The following is a 9371-nucleotide window of genomic DNA, read 5'->3' as shown; positions in this document are numbered from 1 at the left end:
TAATAATAGTTCTTGATAGTGTCAAGAGTACTTTGGAGGTAATGAATAACGAAGTGCCACCCTCCTCTGCTCATGCTAACTGTTCCTCAAAGACTAGGCTGTGGGATTATTTAACTCAGCGCGGATGCTGACATTAGTGTGCAGTATGACCAGTAGGTTCGGGGTGTTTTTACTCTCCCTAATTCAGACATTTAATGAGAAAAGTATTTTGGTTTTGTGTGTGAATTGGTTGTTCCTAGTAGACAGGCTATTATGCCTGGCACAGAACCAGTGATTGCATAAGGAAGTATTGTGCAGCCCTCTGCTGCTCAACAGACTATCAGAGTCTATGAAAAGTGGAGATTTTCCAGTATCATTAATTCAGGGGAGAATGTTGAAGCCCTGGCAAAGAAACAGATTGTATCCAGAAGATGTGTAGTTATGCTGGGAGAAATGAAAAGAATGGCAGAAAAACACTATTATTGTTCTTCTGTTTAGTGAACTGCTTGCAGCGAACATTTAATTTGTTCTTCATTTTCCCCTGCCTGGGGACTTAAAACCTGTTGTCTGGTTGGGGGTTTGCTCTATTTCCAGCTCAGTGGGGAGATGCCAGTACTTCTACTCCAGAGCAAACCACTGCTTGTTGTGAGGCAAAACTCCTCACATTTTGTCCCACAGTGCCCGAAATCTTAACAGAGAGTGGGACAGAGCACTCGGTGGGAATATCAACAGCATTGGGCTGATGGTGCAAAGGGAAGGCAATAGGAATGCCTGGATTTGCAGGGAGTTGGTGTGTTATATGGAACTGTCCCTTTAGCTTGTTCATGGCTCCATGCTGTAAAGTGCCTGACCGCTGCTTTCATGTGCTTTTCTTTACAAAACTGTTACAGGGTATAAAGACATTGTCACCTCGCGTTTCACAAAGGGAGATGGAGACCAAGCCACAAAGAGGTTCATTTTTTTTCTGCTGAAACCAATGAGCTAGGCACCTAAGTATTTTCCAGTACCTATCCTTAAGTGACTGGCGTAAGTGTCCCTGGAACTCAGGGACAGTCTCCAGAGGCCCAGTGGGTGCTCTAACTGCTGGATCATCCCAGAAGTGATGTCTCTGAGCACTACCTCCTGCATCAGTCTCCTGTTGAACAGTAAGCCACTTTGTGGTGGCCTATTGGAATGAATACTTCTTAGCAGGCTGCTTTGCTGGAAGTCCCTCAGTGGCATCTGGAAAAGTACAGTTTTGCTGGTTTTGTTACAGCTGTTTTGTACCCTCTTTTCTGATTTTTCTGCTCTCCTGCAACAAACATCAATCCTCCTTGTTAGGCAATTCCAGTAAGGCCTGCTGAATCTGTGCTACCCTGATTTATTTTCATCCTCCTTCTTTAATTCCTCCCTTAATTTTATCCTTAAAGGACACGGACTGATGTTCGCTTCTGGAGAATAAGAGAATGTTACCTGTAAGTTTATAACAGCCGCAGGTGCAATCCTGCTGTGGATTCCTGTGCTTCTGGCAAACATGTTTACTCACTATAGGTAAAAGTGAAAAATGTCTTTATGGAGAAGCGCTTTCAGGGAAAGATATAAGACTGAATCTGGAGAAGAGGTTACAGTCTCTGCCTCTGTTCTGGAGGTTTATAGGTAAGTTGCTTGACAAGACAGTCGTACTACTTTCCTTGCAAGGATATGGGGAAGACAAATCACTGATCAAATGGTCTTGGTTACTGTGGTAAGGACATCCTGCAAATTACTCTGCCCGGATGCAACCAAAGATGATGATTAGAGGATTAGGCTTATTTATAATCCTCCTTTCAGGAGGCTTGGTTGTGTTTTCAAGGTAGAAGCCTCTCCACCCCACTTGGCAGAAGAGAACAGACCTCTGCAACACAAATGTGCATTGGCTTTGTATTCCAATTTTGGACGTGTTGCAATTTATGTCTATAATAACAAAGAAGATATTTGTTGTCTAAAAGTAGGAGCTGTCAAGGGTGTTGCATTTGGGCTTTTTGGGGAGAGGGGGTGAGTTTTTTGGGAGGTTGGCAGTATTTAGCCCCCATTAGAGACACAAGTCAGGCCACAACTGTTATGAGCCCACAGCCTCAAAGAGGCGTTGGAGTACTGCAGCTGATGGCCCTTAGCAGACCTGCTGTGAAGCTGAGAATGTGATAATGCATAGACCCATGTGCTGGCATTTTAGGTTGCTTATTGATATCTTTACAGTCTCCTAAAATCTCAAGTAAACTGCAGGGTGAATAGTTTTTTTTTTTCCCTGACACAACATCTGGCTGAGAAACAGAACTGAAGTGTGGAAATTTTCACTCTTCTGTAACAAAACAGGTGTTGCTGTTTGTTGCTTCACAATTGAATGAGCTGCTTTCTGCATAAGTCTCGTGTCTCTGGAACAGCTCCACAGCAAGACTTTTTTTGCAAAGCTCAGTCGTTAGCCAATATTGTTCCTCTTTGAAGAACACTATATAAAAGTGCACATCAGAGACATCTTCAAACCAGACAGGAGTGTGTCATTTTGCCTGCAGTCTTGTTCACCTCTTGCTTTTGAGGGCAGTTTGGATACAGCAGTAGGGAGTGCTGTGGTTTGGGAAAAGACTGTGTGTGAATGCACATAGAGGAAATGTTGCTTCTTACTTTTCTCTTGGTATTTGTTATGATGTGCTGTCTTTGTTTTGTCTTTTCACTACAACCTTTTTTTTCCAGTTAATGAGCCAAATTTGACATGGAGAAAGCTCTAGGGAACTCATTAGAGGTTTTTCATGTCAGAATTTGACTCCAAATGCATGAAGTCTAATCCTAAACCTTGGCAGAGATTTATACCATGGGATGTGCTGAAGCCTCTGGCTAGAGACTGTTGGGAGGGTCCAAGTAGCAGCCCTCACTTTACCTCTGCAGCCCCATTTGAGCCTTGCTTTTAGTGTGTATTTCAACTATCTCTTTTTGGAATATGATCCTATCCTTAGGCTGAAACTAATGCTATGGGACACACCGATCCCCCAGTCTAAGGGTTACACTGGGGATAATTCTAGCAGCAGCCCTAGCTTTATTTTGACACTCTGATCCCCAATCCTACCTTATATCTTGGCTGTCTCTCTCTGAACCCCAACCCCAGTGATGGCTCCAGTTGTTTTACCTAGTGGGGGTCTCCCTGGACAGGCACAGGGCACTCACCCAGCCACTCTCTTGCTCCCCCACTCCTCAACAGGGCAGGGAGAGAAAATAAGATGGAAATGCTTGTGAGTCAAGATAAAGACAGGGAGGTCACTTACCAATTACTGTCACAGACAAAACAGACTTGACTTGGGGAGAATTAATTTATTGCCAGTTAAAATAGGTTTGGATAGTGAGAAAGAAAGACAGACAAATTAAAACACCACCTTCCCACCACCCCCCTTCTTCCCAGGCTCAGTTTCACTCCTTCATCCCCAACTCCTCTACCTCCCCTCCCCAGCGGTGCAGGAGGATGGGGAATGGGGGAGGGGGGGTGTTGTCAGTCCGTAACAGGTTGTCTCTGCCACCCCTTCCTCTTCACGCTGTTCCCCTGCTCCAGCGTGGGGCCTTCCCACGGGTCGCTGTTCCTTCAGGGCTGTCCCCCCTGCTCCACCGTGGTCACCCCATGGGCTGCAGGGGACTCTGCTCTGGTGCCTGGAGCACCTCTTCCTCCTCCTCCTGTTCCTCCTCCTCCTCTGGCCTTGGCGTTGCAGGGCTGTTTCTCGTACTTGTTTTCCTCACCCCTCGCTGCCGTGTGGCGTTTTGCCCTTTTTCAAACGCGCTTTCCCAGAGGTGCCACCAGCTCCGGAGCTGGGCTCAGCTGTGCCTGGTGGTGGGGCTGTTGCAGAACCGGCTGGAACCGGCTGTGCCCAGCAGGGGCAGCCTCTGCCTCTCCTCACAGAAGCCCCTGCAGCCCCACTGCCAGCCCCTGGGCACGGGCGTCCAGCGCAGTGCAAGCTGGACGTACCTCAAAAAGATGTTCTGGTGGATGCATCCTGCTGTCCCCGCTTGTAGGAGATGAGTGACTGCCCAGCTCCCGAGCACCTGTCCCAGGACGGCAAAATGTCTTCTCTCCTATGGAACAGCTGAGGTTAGTGGTTAGGGATTGCGTTTTTCTGGCTTGGCTTAATTTCTGCTTAGTGAGGGACAGCAGGAACGGCAGGTAGGAGCCAGGCATTGCCTTCCTTCCCCCTGCTTTAAAGAGGGTCCTTCTGTGTGTTACCACAAGGGAGTCTCTATTCCGGCCTTCTGAAAACAGCCAAAGTCTGGAAAGTCAGTGAGCGCCACTGATTTAGAGGCAACTCGGTGAACTAATAATATTGCTAAGGGACAGAAACAGCACAGGCATTAGCAATGCAAAAACTGAGGCGATGCTGCCACCTTTTCTGCTCCTGACCTTTCAGTTCAGAAGGTGACAAAATGGCCGATCACTCCTGTTGTCCTCGTGCTGTTAGCAGTGGGGAGGCAGGTGGCTCGGGGGCTGCCGGTGACAGGCTTGCACAGGCACAGGGCAGTCCTCTGTAAAATACTCATCTTCATACTGGAGCTGAGGGATGAGCCAGTCCAGGGCTGAGACCCAGGCAAGGGGACCTTACAGCTGGAGACCCTCCAGGCTGTTGCCTCTGAGTATCTGGTTGCATGTCAAAGCTGTTTCTTTGGTGTCCTCCATTTCACTCTCTTTCAATCGCAGTTTCTGAAAAACTAAAACCCAGAAAAACTGTTGGTAAAATGAGCAGTTTGGTTCTGACTTACTCAGTTATTCAGTTGCAGCAGAGTTCAGACAAAGGTGCACATGTCAAACTGTTGGCTCTGCAAACCAAAAGATTTCAGGGGATCAAGAACAAAGCTCCGCTCAGAAGTCTGACATGGAGACCCAAAGGCAGCTGCTGCTGCTAGTCTGGGAAAGTGCCTTTTTCCAGTTTTCTGTGCCATGTTTGTGCTTGATGAGATCCCATGTGTTTCAGGGGAGTTACACAGGTTGAATAAGGCCCATGTAGTTGTTCGATAGCTTTCCAAATACTTCCCATCATTGTATCCAACCTGGGGCAGATTGCCTCAAAAATGGACTGGGAGGAATAATCCTCCCAGAAGTGGAGGAACTGGCTGATCAGTAAGCAGCAAAGTATCTATCCTCCACCCTTGTGACATGCCCTGCATGCAAGCTGAATAAACCTGATGCTGTAGAAAGAAACGTCAGTGTTCTTGTGCTTCACTTGCTTTTGAGGCCAGTTTGGATGCAGCAGGGGGACTGCCGGGCTTTGGGAAAAGGAGTAAATGCACATGGAAGAAAAGCTGACTTTCCTCTTCACTCTTCTCCTGGGGAAGAGTTACTGTGTGGTTATTGTGTTTCATGGCTATTTTGGTTTTGAATCAGCATCACTGAACTGGAATACTATCAAGTCGGAGAGGAACAGAAGACATTCATAATCGAGTACTTAGTGTCTCAAAGTAGATCAAGATGCGGTCATGGCTTCCCGGAGCGCTGGCCTCAGCTAAGAGTGTTCCGGTCTATTTTGTTTTGTGAACTACCTCTTGGCAGCCTTAAACCAGCTATTGCATCTATTTCAAGAGCACTTGTTTAATGCCAGTAAACTGCAAAACAGATTCTCTTGTCCATTGATAATCGTCCCCAAACTGCTCAGAGCTGGGGTGGCTGGACTTTCTGCCAGCTGCCCTTGAAGGCTGTTATACCTGCTGCGCTGTCAAGATAGTGTAGTGATAAGCGTTCATATTGAGACACACCATTGCCTCTTCTGAGCTATGAAACAAATGTGATCTGGTGGTGGACAGAGTGATCTCTAAAGGCAAATGTTTAATCCTCTCGTTTGCTTTCTTAAGATGAAACAATTTATATTTATATGCACCTTTGTCAGCAGCTGTCAGTTAAGGAGCCTGTCAGCCTGCCCCAAACAGTGCAAACTCGTTCATCTTCCAAGTGCTTGTGATGAGGAATGAGTTGTGAGTTGAAAAAAGAGCTTGGCAGTGCAGAAGAGAAGGGCCTTGACAGGTTTTGGAGTGTGTGAAATAAAAATAGATCAGACAAGCCTGTGCTTCCAGCTGTTTTTTGCATCCCTACTTCAACAAAATTATTACTAGTTATTTAGACAGAGTCACAGGAATGAGGGAGGCTTGTGGTGGCCTCTGTGCTAAGCATATTGCTACCTGGAGCATGCTAAGATGGTTACCCTGGGTTTTCTGGTCAGAGGCTGAGGTAAAATAAAGGATGGAGGAGCAAGGAAGGCATTTGTTCAGTTAGGTAGGGAGGGAACAAGTGCATTTCTATTTGAGTACCTGAAAAGGTCTGGCCTGTTCCATCTTCCCTCTGCTATCTGGCACCAATGGCTTCATTACCTGTGGTGCTGCTCAGCATCCCCGCATGTGTGCACCTCCCTGTGGCTGGGCTTTGCAGGCTGGCTCTGCTAAAGCTCTCTGCTGCCTGCCTGACCCCACGCAGAGCCCTCGCTGACAGTGCTCACCAGCATTGTCAAGTGAGATGCTGCAGGTGGTCCTGGGGGCAGGCAAGAGGGTGTGCTGTGCCAGGTAGGAAACTGCCGGCTGTGAGGGGTGCTGGGTAGGAAGCTGCTGTCGACACAGATTGGTGGAGATGGGAGTTCACTGGCTCATGCCCTGCCACTATGTGACTGTAGATCTGAAAAGGGACCAAGCGACCCCAGGAGGAGGAGGGTTTTCTGGGGTGTATTTCATAAAGCCTGGGAAAAATAAGGTGGTGGGGAGGTGTGGCATGGCTTTGCACCTGATGACCTCGCCTTCCAGAAGACTACTTTTGAAAGGTGTGCTTAAATGTCTCACTCTCAGATCTGTTGCGAGACTGATCACCAAGTGGGAGGTCAGGGGTGGGGAAAGGGCTGCAATACTACCCTGTGCAGCTGCAGCTTCCTCTCTGCTACATGGCATAGGTCCCATTGCAGGCTGACCATCTGCATCCTGCACGGAGAGGGAGGGATGGATGCTGGGAAACTGCAAATGATGGAGGTAGATAGCCTGGTGTATGAGTCTCGATACTGAGAAGTGTGTGCTGCTTTAAGTAGCTGAGGTTACAGCCCTGCACCAGCAAGTCCAGTACCGAGGAGAGTATTCAGTATGACAGGGATCCATCTCTCCTGCTGTTGTTATCTAGCAGGTGACAGAGGCTCACCGCAGGACAGGCATCCCCTGGTTTAGGAGCATAACAAAGCTGGTCCCTCTGGGTATCGGTGAGGAGACCTGAATTAGCAGCTCATCCCTTTAATCCCCTTTGAGAGCCCTGAGCTTTCTCATCCAGTGCAAGGAAAGGCTCATTTGGGTTGTGTCATCCTCTCTGGTTTGTGAACTCGGCTTTTATGAAAATAACTTCCTCTGGATTTGGGGCCGCCAGACCTGCTCCTTGAGGATGCATCTCATGTGTAGGGGTGCACTGGGGCACTTCACAGCTCTGGAGCTGGATGCACACCACTGTGCTCCCGCACAATCCTTCACCTGTTAGTGCAGTCAGGAGCTGGCAGGGAACACCTGGGTGTGCCGTGATAGTTTCTCCACAGCTAAGTTGCAGCCCATCAGAGTTCATCCAAGAAGCAGTGGCAGTTTCCTAGGCCAGGACTTCATAATTTGCATTTGCATGTATTTATGCACCACCAGTTCTCCGTGGGGAGGTTTCTATGGCAAAGCAACCAAATGCGTATAGAGGAATAAACACGGATCCCACAGCTGCTCAGCTGAACCAGTCTGTTTCAAGCCATGCTTTATCTCCAGCTCCTGGAGCTGCCAACTGGCAGCCAGGCATTGCCAGTGATTAGCACAGAATTCCCTTGCAAGGGGCTGAATGTCTCATCTCCATCCTGCTGATTAGCACAGCTCAGACCAAAACCACAACTTTCAGCAGGGCTGGAAGCAGGCTGCACAGATCCTCCCTGGGGCTGGGCCAGGGACTCTGCAGGGAAGAGCTGCATCGGTGGTGGGCTGCATGCTTGGGGTCTTGCCTCATTTTGGGGGGGTGCCACTGTTACGGGAAAGCTGTGAAGATGCCTTGATGCAGAGCCTTACAGAGACAGTGCTCAGAGCCAAAGACCAAATGCTCAGCACCCCTGCTCCCTCTTTCTAGATACGCCACTGACTCACCAGGCGGCTCCAAGCCTTCATTTAGATGCTTCATGCCTGAGGTTTCTTCTTGGCACAGAGTGCTGCTCTGCTTAGACTGCAAGAGTTTAAGCAGATCTTGCTGACATTTGAAATGCTTTTCATTTTTGCTGAAAGGTATTTTGGAAGGAAAAGAAGAAAAAGAAAAAATTAATACCATCTCTTCCACAGCAGGGGAGGAAACAGATATACCGAGAAGGGAAAAATGAGTTGTGAGAAGAGAGGCAGATGGTGACCCCTGGAAGCGGCACGGCCCTTCCCCCGGTAATGGAAATAGCCACTTGAGCAGCTCTGGTTTGCCTTTTGCAAAACAGTCTCATGCTCCCCAAATACAGTCTTTGCCATAGAAATTACTCCACTTCTCCAGATTCACTAGAAGGGCTAAAAAGTGGGTTTGGGTGACAAGTGTGCAGGGGAGCACATGCTCCCTTCCCACCTTGGGGTTGTGCTGGGGCCTGGCTACATTTGCATGCCCTGTTCCCCATCTTCCTGGCCAAACATCATATTCTGGCTATCTCAGGGCCTTTTCTCTTCCACCTCCACTGGGATAGGGCAACTAACATCTGCCCCTAGCTATATTTGCTTTACCTTGTTGTATCTTCTGGTCTTTTTGGTCAGCAGGACGGAGACTTTACAACACTTCCGTTTGCAAGTTAACAACATGAAGGTTACGCAGTCCTACTCCAGTGACCAGAGTGAGAACAGGACTGAGTCCAGCATTTACAGTGTCAGGTTGTAATAGTCTGCACGGTGTCTTTAAACCCAGCTTTCTTCCTCAGGGGACTGGATTTATTTGAGGCTTTTGGTGGTTGGTCAGAGACACTGATACCTTCCAGTGCCCTCACACTCTTTATCCAAAGGGGATAAGTCACTTGATAAATATCACTGATTTGCTTCTTGCAATGTCTTGTAAAATCAGCAAGGAACGTGAAAGGTGTATCTATTTCATGTGGATTTGTGTGGCTTAGTGTATGAGAGTTGCTTATATGTGTTGAGACTCCCAGAGAGAATCAGCAGAGGAAGGCAAAGTTACCATTTAGGAGGCCAGATTTATATGGGTTTTTTAATATGTCTGATTTCTTTAACTTTTAACTCTTCCAAAACCATATCTGCTCGCTGAATTCCTGTGGGGACAGATAATTGAGAGGACTTGCCTTACCAGCTAAACTCTGATCAGTTTATTTGTATCAGGACCTTGCAACATGAAGGACGGCAGCCTACCACAAATGAATATCTATGTTTCACCTTCCTTAGAGGAATGAACC

Source organism: Pygoscelis adeliae, unplaced genomic scaffold (assembly GCF_000699105.1).
Source record: "Pygoscelis adeliae isolate BGI_AS28 unplaced genomic scaffold, ASM69910v1 Scaffold358, whole genome shotgun sequence".
Taxonomy (NCBI): Eukaryota; Metazoa; Chordata; class Aves; order Sphenisciformes; family Spheniscidae; genus Pygoscelis; species Pygoscelis adeliae.
The sequence above is the reverse complement of the archived record's forward strand: the minus strand, read 5'-3'. Positions refer to the sequence as shown.